The following is a 20,743-nucleotide window of genomic DNA, read 5'->3' on the forward strand; positions in this document are numbered from 1 at the left end:
AACACCGTTAATGAAAGAAAAAATGATGGAAAAGAACACTTAATCTAGCGGTGTATCATAAGCTCTAACAATCTTCTAGCACAGCACTTATTGGGAAGTAATGAGTATAGTCAGTGAACTACTGCACTGAGAACTAGCTTAATAAGTCTCTTATAAATATTCAGAAGCTCCTCCATATTAGCTGTTCTCAACACACTAAAGGGTGAATGTCTCTTATAGAACAGCTCTAGACATAATGCAGAAAACTTTGAATCCTTAGTTCCATGACCATGGTCCCTCCAATATGATTGTGGAAGATGGTACTTAATACTTCACAGAAGACACTTAACCCCTTCACAGAATCAGTCACAGTATTACATCAGCTTCTGCGGCACTTGAAAAATGTGCATAAACAGGGGAAAAACATTTTCAGTTTGTTTTATCCACCCTAAACGACAGGAACATTGTGAATTACTTTAAACAATGTTTTCCAGCTTATCCAAAACATTAACCTTCCATTGTTCTGATCCTCCCAGTTGTACACATGCCAACAGACAATATCTTTTACAATCATCTTGGGTTTATCATTCCCAACAGCCGTCTTAAATTTAGCCTGCAAAACAACCCTAAACAAGAAAGGGTAGGGGAAGGAAGGGAATCAAAATACCACACAAGTAGGCAGTTATTTTTTACTCGGAATGTAACAGAAGACCTCCAAGAGGCCAAGATGTTCCAGCTGAGTTAACTAAGAGTTCCTGCAGCAGTCACTAAGAGTACTGTAGAAAAGCAATGCATAATATTCAAGATGTTGAGAAATATTTGATAGAAACAAAAAAGATTATGGAAGATATATCTACTGGTGGACCACAACACATTAAAAGATCATATACACTATACTTTGTAACCAGCTATATAAAATGGCAGCAGGAACTTCTGCAACTTTAGAACAACCTTTGTGAACCCTGCATTTTGCTAAATGCTAATTTCTAGTTTGTGTTAAATAATTTCAAATCGTACATTTAAATGGTAAATAAGTCTACTCTAGAGGGCTTTCTCTCCACACTCATCCAGATAAAGTAATTCTCTCCAATATACTCTTAGTTGGGGACATGGACTCCAAACTTTTGAGCCATGAGACGGTAGCTTTAAACAGTGGAGTCCCACTCATCAAGGATGCTCATGGGATGCACCAAATAACTGCCTACACCTGCCCTAGCCCATTAACCTGTCCAGCCAGCCCTCCCTGACTGGCTCTGGCTATTTTGGGAGTTGCATTGGTCAGTCATATGTCACTCATGGGAGATGGAAGTGGCTTGCACCACTGAGACCCCTATCCTGTGGACTTCACAACTTGGATTCTCCCAGCAGAAGACAGCATAACCCAAGGGTGAATAAACACCTTCCTACACAACTTTTGGGTTAAGACTTCTCCACTTTGTATCCACCAGCCAGAATATCTGGCTAAAATGCCTACTGTAGTATCTTAAGTTATCAGGAACTTCTTATATCAAAGTATTCAGACATGAGAGTGAGGCACATAAACATGAACTGAGCATGTCTGTATCACATTAGTAACAACAGCCCATTTCCTAAGGGTCCAATCCTGCATGGTATAGGGTGCCTTCATCTTTCAATGACTGCCCTAAACTCTCAAAGGCCAGTTCAAAGATGCACTGAGCAGGTCTCTTTGAAGGAATAACCCCAGAATATTAAACATTCCTTGTACTTATTGACCTTGATCTTGACATTCCCCATACCATTTCATTTCTTTCCATTTCATAACCTCAAAAGTATTTTACATAGCTTTCCATAAAGAACTGACTCTCAAAAGTTCCTTGCACAAACAATACATGTCAACAATTATAATTATTAGGGAAGGGAAGAAACCTCCAAAAACCTGATATTTTGACTTATCAGAAATCAGTCATAGAATCATAGAATATCAGGGTTGGAAGGGACCTCAGTCACTTGATTTTATCTGAAATGACAAGAGTGCTCAAATATTTTTTTTGTCCCTTATTAGAAAAGTCTCAAGTGACATTTGCTTCAAGACAGACAATGCTAGCAGGCAATGAAATGTCAAATGCCTCCCCCGGAGAAGTAAACTTGGTGTATGATTCTCTTAAATACACCAATAACTCCACTGCATCCAATGAAGTTAAACTGGTATAAATCAGGGGTAAGTTAGAGGAGAATCAGGCTATGAATTATTAATATTTGTGTAAATGTTTTATTCCTGAATAATTTCCTTTATTATAACTTCTCTACAATCGGTAGAGGAAAATTCCTTGCCTGATTTATTTTCACCAATTAGCACCCTCCGACCTGGTGCAAATATTTTATCTTCAGTGCAACTACTACAGGCAGTAAGAACAATCAATCCTGAACTCGAGAAAAGAATCTGCCTATTCCAGCCTTTTTGCTCATCTGATTATAGCTACTCTCATTCTGGACTCTTGTATAGGTAAATTCTACCCACACAAGTTTGTGCACCTAGATGAGCCAATAACTGTGTTGTGTCAGCAGGCTCTTGTGCATATTTGATTCCACTTTAGTTCCTCAGGCCAGCGATAGCTATTCTATACAGGTTCTTAGAACACACTCACCGCCACAGTATCTGAGAACCTTGCAGTAGTGCATTAAGTAGTATGGCCAACAGCGGCCATGTGGTGTTTGTTCTCTAGTCCCTTACCCGGGCGGGGGGAGAAGTGTATGCAGTGGAGTGTCTTGTTTGGGTTTCTTTTTTTAAAAATATACATGTTCCTATCCTATTAGAAAAGGCAAGGAAGACACCTTCCACTTGGAGCAGAAGGTGGTGAGGTTTGTAATGATCCTTAGTTCCGGGAAGGCAGGTTCATTTTACAATCTCAGATTAGCCACTGAGAAATGCCTGTCTTCTACACAGATGAGCTTTACCCTTATTGTAGAGTTCCGCTTTGCCAGAGAGCAAAGTTGTCGACCATGGTCCTCATCCCAGAGCTTTAGATGGTCTTCTAAATATTCTGGGCCTAAACAATAGAGCACCTTAAAGATAAGGAAAAAGTCCTTGAACTTTATTCAATATTCTGTGGGATGCCAGTATAAAGAGCAAATGAAAGTGTAGAGAGATGGTTCTTAAGTGCTATAATACAAATAATTACTAATAGCTCTCTACTTGTTTGAGAGATATGTGTAACTGAATATTTTTAAAGCCATTTCAATCCTGAGGTATAACCTTGGCTCACTGCTTCCAAAAAAATCACTCTCTCCTTTATGAGCTTTCCCATTTGGCTGCAAAGTACAGCTGCTTTTCCCCAGACCTCAACTCCTTTGCATTGCGAATAGCTGTGTTATTCTGGATTTTTTTACTGCTATTGGCCTCATTGTGTTAGGCACTATATATAGACTTAGACATTCACTGCCCCAAGATTTTATCATCCAAACAAATAAGATGGGGAAAGGGTGAGAGGGGAAACAGACACAGAAATGAAGTGAATTATTCAAAGTCATGGAACAGGACAGTGGCAGAGTTGGGAATGGAACCCAATGTCTCCTCACTCTCAGCAAGAGTAATTACTAGACAACAAGGACTCTCCTTTCTTGAGGAAGGGAATCCATGTACCATGGGGAACATTCTGTATTTGCAAAAGATGGACCAGATTATCTAATGGGTCACTTCCATCTGTAACTGCTATGATTTATCTTGCATTGACTCACTTTTCATGCATCCGATGAAGTGAGCTGTAGCTCACGAAAGCTTAAGCTCAAATAAATTTGTTAGTTTCTAAGGTGCCACAAGTACTCCATTACTTTTCTCCAGTCACTCTGGTTCCAAAGCATTATCATACTTGTACCCTTTTTTGACTTGAGCGGTTACTCAAAATTCAAGATCCTCTGGGTTGTTTTGGTCAAGAGAAATTAGTGTTGGCGCCAAGCATTTCTTTGGCATAATTGTTTATTTACAAAGAATGAACAAAATCCAGTTTCCTTGAACACAGGAAGACTCACACAGGAGATTCTCTTTGCTCACACCTCCAAGCTTCTTTCAACCAACATGCAACCCAAAAAGCTTTCTTTGTGCTTTCTCAGAACCGTGCTCCCAGTACTTGTTCTGCTGTCTCCTCGGCTTTCTTCTTCTTTTTTGTTTGTTTGGTGTTTCTGGCTGTTTCCCACTGACACACTGATCCAATTTAATCAACCCCCTGTCACGGAGTTTATCAGATTACAATGAAAGCCCCCTTCGGCTGCATGGCTAACTGCTACTCCAGCCTTGCCATGTGCCTTTGTTTTGGGCAGAGGCACCTATGGATTTATCTGTCTATCCCACAAAGGAGCTCAGTTGCTTTTTATATTTATTCTGAATAAATAGCTGTTATGCCCACCAGTTTCAGTGAGATTTAATCCAATCCATAATAATACTGTAGCCTACTTATTCTCAAATACTTTTGCAGTAACAAAAGCTATGAAAGAGCTATCTGGTTTTCTCTATTTTCTTTTGAAAATTTGAGAATAGAAATTTTGTTCTTGCTTGCTTAGTCTGCAAAAACTACTAGTTTTTTCTCCAAAAGCACTCCTCATCTTTCAAATTTAATACATTAGGTCATAATGTAGTCTGCGTGGTTATGTCCATCTTCTAGGAATGGAGCAAGAGAAGTGTACTGAATAACATGGTTAGTGCTGCAGCTGAAGAGTCAGCCCTAGGTATCAGTGTTGACTATTTCATTACTGTTCAAAGCACACAAGGAAGGAGATTAATCTCATGAAGATCTATTCCACGTAGAGTCTTGTTTTGGCTCTTCATGGGTGGAGCTCGGGAAAAGTACCACTATTTTTAAAAATCACATTTCAACACCAGTCCAGAACTAATAGTTCTGAGCTCTCCCACTAGCTACAGATAAGAATAGCCACTCATCGCAGCACGGCAGATGTGATATAAAACATATACAATTTTACAGTTGAGGTCAGTCATCACTCAGAGTGCAGGAAAATCTTGTAGATTGCAGTATGAATTGGACTCGATCTTGCAACCCTACCAGCCAGAGGATAAATTTCCAACACCTTCTTCGAGGATCCAGCAGTCAATAGTAATAGCAAAATCTGAAAAGAGCAGATGCATGACTCAATTGGAATACCTAGACAAGTTGTGTACTTTCTATAGATAATACAGCAAGTTTCCCCCTAAAGTTAACAGAAGGTATGGTAAGGCCCAGCTTTAATGGATTAACCCATGAATTGAGATGAAATATTGGACCTGGAAACCTCAGAATGTATATTCCTGGTTCCCAAAATGAGATTTTGTTGATTTTGCCCCGTACCTTGGTTGTGCCCTTCACAAACTATACAACATTTTAACTGTGAAACTTTCAACTTCTGCCCAGATAACGTTTAATTGTTCTTGTGACACCAAAAGCATGAAGAGCTGACTGAATTATAGACTAAAATAGAGATAAACCAGGAAAAAAAAGACACCAAGCTCTGTGTACTAAGGCAAGGAAAGGCTTCTGGCAGAACAGGACTTGACACACATAATGCTACATTTACCAGAAACACTGCTCTCCTACAGGGAAGGAAATAAAAACAGCTTGCTCAATCTGAAAAGGAACTGTTTGGAAGGATGCTTATCCTTGTTTCTAAGTTTATCTGTTTAACTGTGGGCAAACTAACCCACTAGGCAGCCTTAGAAAGGTACAGATTTCAATATTCTTAAAATGGCACAGTCTTAACTGGAGCTTTCATTAATATAAATGGAAGTGGTATTTAGAGTCTCTCCACAGTTATAAAAAACCTGCACATGGATTTTTTAGAAAGCCTACAAATATTCTCAGCGACCAAAAATAAGCTAGCTAAAAAGTGGCTTCATATTTTTCACTTTGCAAAACTGTGCACATAGTTAAAACTAACATGCAGGGGGAAAAAACCCTATAACCTGTGTTGCCTTCAACCTTCCTTGAGGTTCCATGGCTAATGTGACATCACCAAGATAGTGTATGTTAGAGTGTCAGAGGACCTAAAGAAAAAATAAAGTAAATTTAGGCTACCAGTATGCTAAATGCTCCTCTTAGCCATATTGTCTGGGGAATTTGGCACATATTTATAAAGTTAATCTGCCAATGGACTTTCTGAAAAATATCTTTAAGAATTTAATTCTATTAAAATACCTCTGATCTCAGTAAGTTTTACCAAAACGACACCATTTCAAGGGTCATATCCTAATACTGGAAATTCCAGAAAAGCCTATGAATCAAGTCGATGGGAGTTGGTCCCTAACTCCTTAAGAACCTTTTAAAGTCCCAGCCGAAGTATGGTCTTCTCTAGATCAATCACTAAGAGGCTCTTATATATTCCTTTTATTCTGAATTCAGCTATTAGAACATTAGAACAGCCATACTGGGTCAGACCAATAGTCCATGTAGCCCAATATCCTGTCTTCCAACAGTGGCCAGTGCCAGATGCTTCAGAGGGAATAAACAGAACAACTGTCAAGTGATCCATCCCCTGTCATTAATCTCCAGTTTCTGGCAGTCAGAGGTTTAGGGACACCTGGAGCATGGGATTGCATCCCTGACCATCTTGGATAATAGCCATTGATGGATCAATCCTCCATGAACTCATTTCTTTTTTGAACCCAGTTATATTTTGGCATTCACAACATCTCCTGGCAACGAGTTCAACAGGTTGACTGTGCATTATATAAAGTAGTACTTCCTTTTATTTGTTTTACACCTGCTGCCTATTAATTTCATTGGGGGTGACCTTTGGTTCTTGTGTTGTGAGGGGGTAAATAACACTTCCTTATTCACTTTCTCCACACCAGTCACAATATTATAGATCTCTATCACATCCCCCCTTAGTCATCTCTTTTCCAAGCTGAACATTCCCAGTCTTTTTAATCTCTTCTCCTATGGAAGCTGTTCCATACCCTTAAACATTTTTGTTGCCCTTCTCTGTACCTTTTCCAATTCTAATATATATTTTTGAGATGGGGCGACCATCACTGCACGCCGTATTCGAGATGTGGACGTATCATGGATTTAATAATGGCATCTTGATATTTTCTGTCTTATTATTGATCCCTTTCCTAATGGTTCCTAACATTCTTTTAGCTTTTTTGAGTGCTACTGCACACTGAATGGATATTTTCAGAGAACTATCTATAATGACTCCAAGATCTCTTTCTTGAGTGGTAACAGCTAACTTAGATCCCATCATTTTGTATGTATAGTTGGGATTATGTTTTCCAATATGCATTATTTTGCATTTATCAACACTGAATTTAATCTGCCATTTTGTTGCCCAGTCACCACTGATCTTCCTTCATCATAACATTGAATTATCTGATCAAAATGAATTACATCCTGCTTGTTCAAAGTTAAGTATAGGCTGCAAAACTTGTAACAATTCTCAGAATTGAACTTTTCATTAGCTGGAAGGTACAGCAGCTAAGGAAATGCCTCTATCAGTTTGCTGTCTTCTCAGTCAATTTCAGTAGAATTGGAGGTAAATGTCCAGAGATGACAACAGAACTTCTCATTTTAGAAGGCTGTAAATCTTTTCAGTGTAATCAGGAAATATCCCCTGGAAAAGAGAATCCCATGCTACTTACTGTTCAGCTGAATGCAGGTATTTGTTTAGCAGTATGTTATCCTTTCAGTCCACAAGGATCAATAATACTTTGTATTTATGTTGATTTCTAATTTTCAAAACCATTACTTTTTTAAAAACAGGAACAATAATACTGTCTGGCATATCACTTTCATCCCCTGTACTGAAACCTCCTTGAGAAGGCTTATGATTCCTTCATTCTTAATGATGTAACAAACTACAAGTCTGTGGTAAGATATCAATGGCCATGTAAACATCAATCTTTCTGAAATTCAGTAGTACCAATATAATGGCTCTCTGCTCTGGAACCCTGATGAACACTTTCCTGTGTCAAGTTAAATGCATTGGTTGTCTCTTTGACCAGGTAGACTTGCATGGATAGGGAATGCAATAATCATCAATACAATGAGCGTTTGTAAAGGTTGAAAAGTACATTTACCACCTATTAAGCATGTCAGAGTGAAGGATTAGCAGGAAAGGCAAACATGGCAAAGATTTTTCCAAGAACGTATTTTCCTTTTGCACAGGACAAGATATGAACAGAAAATATGTTCCCACATGCTGATGGGGGAACGTGACATACCAGGGTACAATCTGGACTAATGAGCAGCTGTGACACCCTTTCCTTGCAATCTTAGGTGCCTTATGATTCCTTGCTAAAGGAGTTCCCACCTGGGCTGCTCAGAAACAGTCTTCCAGCATGTAAAACACACCCTGAGTGTCTATGTGCAACTGCAGCCTGCCAGCCTCACGTGAGTTACACTCTGGCTCTCATCAGCCTTGGTTATACTGCAGGGTGACCCCAACACACCCTTTGTCTTTAATAGAAATAATATGCATACAACTTGCCACCCCAAATGAAGTTTCCCAGACACTTCAATTTAAACACACTGGATTCAATAAAACAAGTTTATTAACTACAAAGAGAAAGACTTTAAGTGAGTACAAATAATGAGGCATAAAAGTCAGAAATGTTTACAAGAAAAATAAAGATAAAACACAACTGGTGGCCTAACTTAAGTGAGCTGTAGCTCACGAAAGCTCATGCTCAAATAAATTGGTTAGTCTCTAAGGTGCCACAAGTACTCCTTTTCTTTATTCAAAACAAAGTTTTCTCACCACATTCTTTCAGGAGTCTTATTGACCAAACTTCTTAGGTCAGGACCCCTCCCTCAGTCCAACAGCTGCTTATTTTGTTCCTTCAGGTGCAATGACTCTACGGGCAGGAAGAGAGAGATGGTACTTGGGGTGTTCATCTTTCCTTTTTATAGTTTCAGTCCCCCTCTTGAAAAATATTGCCACAGTTGAGCACACTACAATTACAGCTTTGGGAGCTACTTCTGAATAGAAGATAGTCAACAAGAAGATCTGGAAGTTAATTGGTGATCACTTGAAGCAAATTGTGGAAGCTTCTGGTGCAAAGACCTTATTAACATTATAAGTAAAGTACCAGGTTTACAATGGCACCAGGCCCACACTCAGAAGGGGCCCTGCTCCCCACTCCTCCTGTGCTCTGCCCCCTCCCTGCCTCACCCTCCACTCGCTCCTCTCTGCCCCCTCCCCCCATGCAAGTGTCAGGCAGGGCCTTGGGAGGAAGAGACAGAGCAGGGGTGGGGCATTGCAGGGGGCAGGGACCACAAAAGGTTAAGCCCTCTATAAGTAGTAAGGTTTTACATCTACAGGAGCTAAACTAATGAGTGGATTACTAGCAGAATGGAATATAGATCTGCATTTTCAGTCTGAAGTTTTTTCAATCAGTTTTAAATGCAAAGTCTACAAAGTATACCTGAAACTATATGGACCATTGTATCCGTAGCTGAGGGAACACTTCACATGCTGAGATTATTCACAATCAAACTTTAAAACAAGTTTTCTTTTCAAATTTTTATAGCCCTTAAGTTGATTTTATTCCATTTAATAAATCTGTATGGTAGCTTGCCAACGGGCTCACTTGTCTAATCAGCTAAACAGTAAAATGAACCAGGGATTGGAGGGTAAGGATGTGTCACCAGGTGGCCTAAAACATCTTGTTCTCAAGAACGCTGCAGTTTCTTGCATCCTGGTTATAGCTTGTACCTCCTGTTAATTTCAGCAGTTTTAGGCATAGAAGAGGTAGCTAGAGAGCAACAATTTTTTAAATGGTGTCCTCTTATGAGAACTTCCTCAATTAGTGAGAAACAGAAGAAAAAGGTGAACAGTGAAGTTAGGGAGGAGGGAGTGTACGCACATGTGTTTAATTTTAATTTGAGGTAGGAGCTTGAATGTGATCAAGTAAATTTACCAAGGTCTCAAGTTTAGGACTGTTTGATCTCGAAAGGCCATTTAGTGTCTTCCATTGTCATAAACCCCATTTAAAGCACTGTCTAAATATGGCTTTTCATTTACATTATCTTGCAGGCTGTGGTAAGGAAGCATTTGGTCCTGAATCAGAACCCACAGGAATTTAGCAAGTGGTATTTCTGTTTATAGTGACATATTTACTGTGTAATTTACATCTGGATATGCCATCATTTCTTAGTATTTAACTCTGTAACAGCTTGCCTAAAGTAGAGATTTTGTTGTATAAATCAAGGAAGTAACAAAGTGGGGTAACTGAAGGAGGCATAGATTTCTGAATCAATTCAAAATATGTTCCTGGTGGTAGTTGTTATTCTGAGCAGGTGGATTATTGATTACAGTCATAATGGTGTCACTTTAGCTGCCATCAATAACTCACTACTTGTATTGTCACATTGAAATAAAGAAGAACTAAACTAAAAATTTGTGGAGTAGTTATACCAGCATGTTATGACCCAGCCTGCAGCACAAGGAAGCTGAACATTGCCAGTTTAAATCAGGATTCATATTTGATACTACACTTGGCATTATATTGATAAAATAAAGTTATATGATACTTATTCAAGGACAGAAAAAGATTACATCTTAAACTTACTGGAAAACTCTTACATCTATGGGTCTTGCCTATAGTAAAATTTTGCTTTTGAAACCTTAGGAGCATTTTGTGTTTATTATTTACATAGTTGCAAAACTGGCACAGAGCAATTTTCATCGTGGGCTATAGCTTTTTTGCAAATTGGCATGAATAAAGCTTTCTTGAATCACACTTTTGCCTTAGAGCTTTGTCAAGAATGTTAGACTGGTATTTAATAGGGGTTCTTTTTTAACAGAGTTTACTTCTAAATCAAAATTTCCATACTATATATTGTAGCAGATTACTGTTTGCTAATTCAAGTGACAGAGTAAGAACTACCGAAAAGTTTAATAGAGATACAGTGATCAGATCATAAGTGTAGTAAACACACACATGCATTCTGCACCCAAGGATTTTACAGCTGACCTGAATCCGTTACATGTAGCAAATAAGAACTATTGTGTAGTAGTGACATAGTTCAATGTCACTCTGGTCCCAAAGTGGAGGCTGAGGCACAATAGGGAAAAGATTTTATACTTCCAGCAATTTAACCTTTAAACAGTTTCAGTCTCATATACATCGTTAGAAAGACTTGCTAGATGCCTCAAAGTGAAGAGCAGGACATCACTAAAAATAATTACACTAATAATTGCAAAGGGTTCTTCTGTATAAGTTCTAAAGGGATACTGTCAAGTTACATCTTTAAAACTTCAATTTTCTACAAAAGCACCATTTAAACAGCCCATCATTAACTTTTTAATTTCTTCAATAAACATTTTTAGGGTTTTTTCTGTTTATTGGCTGATATTCAAAAGGTTCTCTTGCAAGCCCCAGAACAGTAATACCCACAATGCTTGGGACTACTTTCCTCTCTGTGCATACTCCTGCCTAATGCCGCTCAACTTTCAGGTTCAGCTTTGCTGTTACTGGTAAATGCTGTCTTGCAGAAACATGTACATGGGTTCCCAGGTCAGTACATGAGTGATACTGTCATGCTAGTGCACATCACAGGAAGTTAAACTGTCAATTAACATGAAACTGCACAAAATAACCAGAAGGAATTTTTTCTAGAATCTTTTAGAATAATTAATCTTAGAGGTGGGCTTTATCTATAGTTGCTAACAACTCAAGTGAATGTTTTTCAAGTACAAACAGAAATCCACTTAAGTGCCATCTTCAGACTGAGATTCTCAAATCCCAAGATATCCCACCTTTTATTAACTATCTTTAGAGCAAGGCTGCCAGGAGTTTGGGGTATTTTGGCATCTCCAACTCTTGCTACTAAAATGTGGTTTATAAAGGATTTCTTTTTTGAATCTTAAAATATTAAAAAATAAGTTAACGTGATCCTCTTATGTACATTCAGCTGTCTAACAAGTCAGCTAGTTACCTAGCAGCAGACCCAGCAATGGTGAACATTGTTGCTTAATTAAATCACACAGTAGTAACATCTGTTACTCATAGGTAGGGCTCTATCAAATTCACAGTCCATTTTGGTCAATTTCACGGTCATAGGATTTTAAAAATCATAAATTTCATTATTTCAGATATTTAAATCTGAAATTTCACAGTGTTGTAACTGTAGGGGTCCTCACCCAAAAAGGAATTGTGGGGAGGTCACAAGGTTATTGTAAGGGGGGTTGCTGTACTGCTACTCTTACTTTTGCGCTGCTACTGCTGGCGGTTCTGCCTTCAGAGCTGGGCATCTCGAAGTGGTGGCTGCTGGCCAGGAGCCCAGCTCTGAAGGCTGAGTCACCGTCAGCAGCAGCACAGAAGTAAGGATGGCATGGTATGGTACTGCCACCCTTACTTCTGCAGGGCTGCTGGCGCGGCACTGCCTTCAGACTGGGCGCCCGGCTAACAGCTGCCACTCTCTGGCTGCCCACCTCTGAAGGCAACACAGCAGTACGGGTGACAAAACGGTGACCTCCCTAAAATAACCTTGCATCCTCCCAGCAACACCCATTTGGGTGAGGACCACTAATCTGAGAAACAATGGTCTTCTTGTGAAATCTGTATAGTATAGGATAAAAGCACACAAATGACCAAATTTCATGGGGGAAGAACAGATTTCACAGTCTGTGACACGTTTTTCATGGCCACGAATTTGGTAGAGCCCTACTCATAGGACTACTATACATAGATGAGCCCTTCCATTGTTGTCCATAATCAGAATAATTCAATGCTCAAGGACTTAATTGCAAAAAATAAAGGTGACACTTTCTCATTGCATAACCCACATTAAGCAGGAATTGTGTATTGTAATGGAAAAAGCCCATGGAGGAATTACACTGATATGCTTCCAAGTCATGTGCAGAAATTATGCTGCCATAACAATTGATTAACAGACTATTAAATCCCTGGCTAGAGTGGCTTTGGTTTCACTAACTTGTTTAACACTGCAAAAAAAAAAAAAGATAAATTAAGCAAAGACATTATTACAGTGATAAGTGATATATTTTCCCTACAAAGAAATATCTTCATTGGAGCTGAAAGCAGAGTACTTGTTTATGTATGAATGCGTTTATCAAATCAGATGAATTTCTAGAACCTAAGAAACATCTACACTGTATCTGTTACACACACTTAACCTGGGTCTGTTTTTTGCAAGGATAATCCTTTATCTAGTTTATATATTTAAAAAAAAAACAAACAGTTCAACTAACTCTGCTCTGGACTGATTTAATATACACCTTTCTGAACTTGCAGTATTCCCAAAGATAACACATTTCCAATTAGACAATTCAAAATGGATCCAATTGGGAAATCTCCCTAAATACATTTTTTAAACCCTGGTCAAGATTTTAAACATTTCTAATACATTTCTCTATAGGTATTAATTTTGAATTTTTAGATTTTATTTTAACAAATGTTCAGAGATCTGAACACTGTCAAAACTACCAAGTGTGCACTTCTATTAGACTTCTATTAAAAGTGCACTTTGTAATGTAAACAAGCACACAAGACAACAATGTACAATGCTGTACCAAGTCTGTGGCCACCTAGGACCTTGTCATTATGCTGCATACTGCTACCACTCAGAACTTTATAGCAACTATAGGAATTAATTTAGATCATCTTATTCCAAAAGCACAGGCCTCGTCACCTGGGCTACAGGAGAATTTCCAACCCTATGCATGGAACAATCTTCCTGAACTCATCCTTCAGACCTCTTCTTTCTCCACATTGAATTCCTTCACTGAATACTCTCTTCTGCTGAGGTAACTATGGGGAACTTGAAAAATATTCCTCAGATTTATTGCAAACAAACAGTTTAAAAATCATATTTAAACTATATATTAACATACATTAAGAATGTAACGTAATAACCTTCCTTCCATGCCACTTGTCTTTAGACTGTAAGCAACCTTGGGACATGGACTGAACTCCCTTTTCTGTTTGGAAAGCATCTTGTGCATTTTCTGTGCCACCAGAAATAAGTTTAGAAAAAATCAATTCCTGAGGAACATAAAGTGCAAGATATAGAGTGAGGCCTTGATCCTGTGAAGTGTTCTGCCCAGGAGGACCCCACACCTGAGTGGAAGCCAAATGAATTCAATGGGACTGTGTAGCTGTAAGAATCCATGTGGTAACACTTGACTAAGTAACTTAAAATGTATCTAACTGAGAATGAAGGTCTTGGAAGTCCATTGATAAGAATGTCAATACATGAGGTTGTGGAATCTCCATCACTGGAGATTTTTAAGAGGAGGCTAGACAAACACTTGTCGGTGATGGTCTAGATACTACTGAGTCCTGCCATGAGTGCAGGGGGCTGGACTATATGATCTCTTGAGGTCCCTTCCAGTTCTATGATTCCATGATGAGGAAGCAACTTCTACCCGTACACTCTCAAGACTAATAAATGCACAATTCTAAAGGGGTTGAGGGGAGAGAGGAAATAAAATACTTGAGTTTTACCATAATTAAATAATGTCAGAATTCCATGAGCCAAAATTGATCTAGTTGCTTTTCCCTCTTACACCAAGTTGCAATGTTCACTCTTGCAATGTAATTCTTCATCAGTGTTTTTCCCAACACACTAAATGCTTCAGTATTTTTAAATAAACCATAAGAAGCCACATAGTAAACCATTGTTCTGGAGGATGAATTGGTTGGTATGGCTTCAGATTTCAAGCTTCCAAGGTCATATGACAGCATTAAGTATACAAATAAAAAATTAAAAATTAAATTGTGAAAGATACCTCAACAGTGTCCTTTTACTCTTTAGCCAACTTGAAATGTCACGTAAGCACTGAACCAGCAAAGAAACGATACTGCTTAGATTGCAAAATCTCAATTTCTCACTGACCTACAAATCAGAAGCATATTTCCACACTGTAGCTCATGGAAACATTGTAAAAGCTCCTGAAATAAAAAAGCATGTGCACAAGATGCAGGAAAACCATAATTAGAAAAAATGGTAGAAGATTTAAAACAGTACAGTCAAGTGAATAAAGATCTTGAAAGATATTGAATAAAGATCTTAAAATGTCTAATGATGCTATCATATTTGGTGAGACATAGCATACTGCACATTTTCCAACATCACAAAATGGTCTTCCAGTACAGTATAAAGTGGATAAATTAAATAAGAGAGGCACCATCTTCCCGAGGTTTTCTTAATTAATCTTAATGCCTTGTAAAACTGCCACTAGGTAAACTGCACAGATAAAAGACAAAGGGATTAAGTAGTTTTCTGTTGCAGACACGAAACACACAAATCAGTTACTCAAACCAAAAGACAGACCTCAGTGATGAGCTCTTTTTACCATTACATTTTTATCTTACCTGAGGATTATTGATTACAGTGAATGCTGTACAAGATAAAGTATTATCATTGCTAGCTATTAGACATTTTCTGTTGGGGGGGGCAATTTTTCAAGAACATTTCTTTTAACCAACTGAAATATTGCCTCAAAACAATCAAATTCTTCAGTGTTTTAAAATCATGGGTTTGTGCCACAGTCTTCATGGGGCTGTAGCAATAGTCCCATTTTACATGTATCCAACGATTCTAGACTATTTTGTTACAACATAATTGCATCATTTCCCTCGATTGTTAAGTGGACTAAGTGCCCATGGATAGTGCTATATTTACAATATTGGAGACTGAAATCTTCTAACCTCAAAACCAGTGCAGCAGCAGTGAAAGCTTCCCACTAGTTGCCCCAAATCTAAAATGGAGGAACCATCTCTTAGGCCAAAACTCATTTATCTCCAATTTCTCAATGCCAATGCAGTCTATGGGTCTCTGAGACTGCTACAAAGGTGAGCATGTGTGCACCAGAAAATAGAGTAAAACCAACTTCTCGTTTCACAAGGCCATCAGAAAGGTATTGCATGGTAATTACTTTTTAGTTATAAGCAAATCTAGTCAGATTGATCCTGCGACCTAGAACCATAACTTTGCTTTGTAAAATTACAAAAACAAACACAGTCTGAGTCTCCAAATCCTTAGGTTGTCTCACTGCAGGCTATAGCGACTGATTACTCAGGAACTACACTAGTTGGGTGAGTAATGCTTAGATGAATGAGGGCTAGCTGGATTAGTAATGGGATATTTAGAGAGATGCTGCACTGCAAAGATTTAGAATCACAACAGGTGTTGTTATGCTAAAGAAAGAAACTAAGTATTTTCTAGCCTATACAAAAGTTCACACTTCTAAAAATGTAAACACTTAGGCAAACCTCTTCAAAAGTGTCCAGCAATTTTCAGTGCACAGTTTGGCACACATGGGGTCCTGATTTTCATAGGTGCTTGTCATCTGGCAGCACTATTGACTTGAACTGGAATTGTGGACACTCAGCCCCTCAAGCCTTAGACAACTCAAGATAGAAAAATTGGAGTTTCCATTAATTTGAGGACACTTGACTCTTTTGTAGTTCACTCGAAGAGGAGGGGGTGATGAGGTCATAAGACATACAATTCTGTATTCATCAAAGCAGATTACTTACATAAATAAGAATCTAAACTTGAGAGAATATGTTCAAAGAGAGCTCCCTGAATCCTTTTTAACATAATTTAACACTACAATAATGAATTAAAATCGATAAGTTGATAAGCCAAAATACACAATGTTTAGTGGTATGATAGTGCCTTCAGTAGTTAGATTTATTTTCACAGGCTGACCACTACAGTACCAACAGTGATACACTCCCAGTAATGACAAGTCTTACCAGAAGATGTATTCAGTTGGTTCTTAGTAGGAGTCGGAATTCAGTAACTAGATTAAGAAAACTAAAGTGTCCTTTATAATAGAATAAAATAATTTAGGAGCCCTCATTCATTTTCCCCACGGTTCCGCATTCTCCTCTCCACCATTTTCCCCACGATTTCTTAGGGTTAACCCTTAAGTACTGGAAGGGACATGCGTATTTGTGGGTCAAACTAGAAAACTTCAATGAAACAATGGCAGTCAATGAATGTAACCAAGACTATAGAAAAGATACTTTGTCTCGTGTACTAACTATGTCTATAAAGCAATGAAGGGTAATAGATGCTGTTCATTTAACATTAAATTATAAGCTATTTGTGCACACTAAAAGGCCATTTTGTGAAAATCTGATTGCCAAATGTCTCTCTGCCAGCCTTTCAAAAAATTGGAGCTTACTACATTTTGCTGCCTGCTCCTAAAACATTGCAGAGAAATAGATAACAAAAGGAATATGATTCCTTTACATATCCCAGTCTTATGGGATACTTCACACAGATTCATCCTGAGCTAGATCACAGATGTTAGAACCCTGGTATAATGGAACCTGAAGGGGTTTTGTGGCTTGTCTGGTTTTGGTTGTTGAGGAAGTGGAAAGGGCTAATAGAAAATGAAATGCATGTGCCACTGTTTTTCAGTCTTATTTTGGCTTCTTTCAAATGGATGAATCATAGAATATCAGGGTTGGAAGGGACCCCAGAAGGTCATCTAGTCCAACCCCCTGCTCAAAGCAGGACCAATTCCCAGTTAAATCATCCCAGCCAGGGCTTTGTCAAGCCTGACCTTAAAAACCTCTAAGGAAGGAGATTCTACCACCTCCCTAGGTAACGCATTCCAGTGTTTCACCACCCTCTTAGTGAAAAAGTTTTTCCTAATATCCAATCTAAACCTCCCCCACTGCAACTTGATGGGGAAAGACCTATTTTTAATAAGCAGGTCAAATTCCACTGCTTTCCAAAGATAGGTGAGATACATGGTTGTGCTTATCGATAAGGCTATGAGTCGGTCATGGAGGTCACAGAGTCCGTGATTTTACATGACCTCTGTAACTTCAGTCCTGGGAGATGGGGCTCCAGCTGTCAGCCTCAAGCGGTAGGGCTCCAGCTTCCATGATTTATTGTTTATTATCCATGTCCTGTCCCTTACTTTGACTAAAATTACCCATGCCGAAATCTTAGCCTTACTTATCGATTACATGACATATGTAAATCATACCTACTCTGTCACTTAATAGGAGAATACCTCAAGATATCTTTTTTCTTGTTTTTCATGTTATAGCAATATCATATTTCTATCTACTTTTTGGAGAAAATGCAATGTTTGTCTAATTGCATGCATCCTAAGTGTTTTGTGTTAGGAAGATAAATATTCTTTGATTACTGACTCTTCTGAACTACAAGGAGATATGAATTTAGAATAAAGACTAAGAGCTCGAATCTACTTCCAATGAGACTGGTGTAAACCCAGAGTGATCACTGAATCCAATCTATACTAATATAACAGAATTTGGCCCTTGATCTCCTATGCAGATGAGAGGGGAAGGAGTGCAATATCTGATTGGAACTTCTGCTTTGGAGATTACACTGATAGTTATTACTAAAGCAATCCACTGTATAACATGCTGTCATACTTCCCTTAAATTGGAAGGGGATAAGCTAAATGTAGTCTCACTCTTAGCTATAAAGGCATTTGTTTACAGCATTTGCATCAACGATTTATACCCACATAATAAAATATTAAGAGCAGCAAATTATAAATCTGGTAGTACAACAGTTCCGACAGGTTTTCTGATAGTATACAGTTTCATATGCAAATTTAAATCTACCGGAAACAATGCAGAAATAGTGTTTATTGCTTTACATAAAATAAGATTTAGGTGCTTCCATTTATATAACTGTAATATGCATATACATGAACTTCTAGGATAAAATGTCAGTCTTCATTATAGCTTGTACAAAATATAAAGTACAACTAAAATGAAGTTTTCTACTCTCTGCCAGTGCACTACTGACAAACGGTATATCCTGTAAATAACTCTGCATTTTGCTAACTTATTGGTCCTTTCAATAATAAAGAATTACTGAAACAAAATTCCACTGCAGGAATTTTGAATGAACAGATGAAAACCACAAGCAATGGGAAACAATTTTTCATCAATTACCTCTAAATATCAGGTCAAATCTATGGTTAAATCCACTGCTTTAGTTATTTATGTCGAGAGGAACCATATAATAATAATATCAAATCAGCAAAGGCAACTTTGTAGGGATAACAACCAATGTCAAATAAAACAAAGCCTAAGCATCATTATACAAAACATGGGGATATAACTATACAGTCAAACTGTATTGTTCCTCTCAACCTTGCCCACCATATACATTCCTCTAGCCAGGCAGGGGAAAGAAACCCATTTGCCTAATGGGGCATATAATTTAAATATTTCAGACAACCATTTACAGAGATGTCGCTTAAAATAAATTTAACAACCATCCATCTAAATATCTTGCATTATTGGGATCATAATGTAGATCACAAGTTGCTTTCCTGTAGAAACTGAATTATCCAGCCTTCCAATTTCTTCAGACATCATATATTAAACTAGCACTGCATATGTAACAAATCCTAATTTGCTCCAAAGCAGACTCCATATGAAACTTCATTTTTTCCTTATTCCAGTTTCTTCTAACATTTTTCAGAGACAGTAAAATGTCAGGTTCCATTCCTGCACAATATAAAATTTCTGCAGTTTTGTAAGTAAGATATCTCTTTAAATCTATAGAAGCTGAAACAGGTGCAGACTGCAGCATTGCATCCATAGGAAGATACTATCAGCCAATGTCAATATTTTATCACTTGGGATCAGGAATTTTACCACAAAAAATCCTCACTACATTAAGGAAAAAATATTTATTCACCAATTTGTAGATGTCATACAGTCAATGTTTAAAAAGATTAATAACATTGGACCATGAAGTGACATTACTTGTGCAAAATTCAGCTTAGTATTTTTTTGAACATGCTAAGAACAAAAGCTGGAGTTCACCATAACTAGGCACAAGAGTACATTATAAAACCTGAGAAATAAATGTTTTAGAAGAATCCATCAAATACAATACAATATGGGAAAAGAGATCTCTGCCATTTATATGCTTGATCTGAACATTTTAAAGAGTTGCTCAAGTTTTGGAAACATTAGCTTATAACTATGCAAAGTAATACTGTAGAGAAAAATGCAAAGTAAAAATAATTCCTTCGGATGGTAAGGCTGTAAGAGGATTTAATCATTTCACTATTTAAAATAAAAAGGTTAGTTTTTTGTGCTCTTTTCTACAAAGCAAGAGGCTCATCTCCTATGCACGCCACAAATAATCTGAGAAATGACTTCCCTGTATGACAAGAGATGCTCATCATATTGCAGAATTAACACAGTATTGGTTTATTTACGGTTTGCGTGTGTGGTGGCTATTTGTAATTTTAGCCATTCACATCAATCAGCTCCTCACTGTATATCACAGGAAAAACAAATATGTATTATTTCAAGCCTGAACTGCAACCTTAAACAAACAAAGCTAGTCTACAAGCCTGATGCAAAGTCATCCTAAATTCACCTCACCCTGCAAGATCTGTGATACAAGACTGTGATACAGTCCATTCACTCCCCCAAGCCCAAAGATCTGCTCACCATCTCTTCTTCTATTTCTGTCCTCAGCATATTTTTCTCGCCTCTTCTGGCTTCACAGGATCACAAGGAAGCGGGTGTACCAAAAAACAAACAAACCCTCTCAAATAAAATACTCAGCAATTGATCGGCAGTAGATCAGCCAAACCTCTTCCTCTCTCCCTTTTCATTTTCCAGAAACAGAAAATACCTCTAAGATCCCCACTGCCTGCTACTCACTCATTCCCCGACCCCAGAAAAAGCGCTGTAGGTGCATTCGATTTAAATTGCATTTCCTTCCATCCCCCAACTCATAAATTCCTCTCCAGAGATCACAATGGGTACGTCGGATTCAGATTCAATTCCCTTCTTACCCACCAAGCCAACATAGTAGATGCA

The 20,743-nt window shown here is 38.1% G+C and overlaps 1 protein-coding gene across 12 annotated transcripts in view; it reads right to left on the minus strand.

The window, feature by feature from the left end:
• ARVCF (ARVCF delta catenin family member) overlaps positions 1 to 20,743 on the minus strand; it is a 543,783-nt gene that overhangs the window by 426,742 nt on the left and 96,298 nt on the right. For 9 of the 12 annotated variants that reach the window (XM_073313190.1, XM_073313197.1, XM_073313196.1 and 6 more), the window contains exon 1: positions 20,369 to 20,706. The exons of 2 other annotated variants lie outside the window; for them this stretch is intronic. The gene's annotated coding sequence lies outside the window, so the exon portion shown is untranslated. Of the gene's footprint in view, positions 1 to 20,368; positions 20,707 to 20,743 lie in introns of those variants that run through there. One more of the 12 variants, XM_073313184.1, reaches the window with a different exon arrangement.

Source organism: Lepidochelys kempii, chromosome 15 (assembly GCF_965140265.1).
Source record: "Lepidochelys kempii isolate rLepKem1 chromosome 15, rLepKem1.hap2, whole genome shotgun sequence".
Lineage (NCBI taxonomy): Eukaryota > Metazoa > Chordata > Testudines > Cheloniidae > Lepidochelys > Lepidochelys kempii.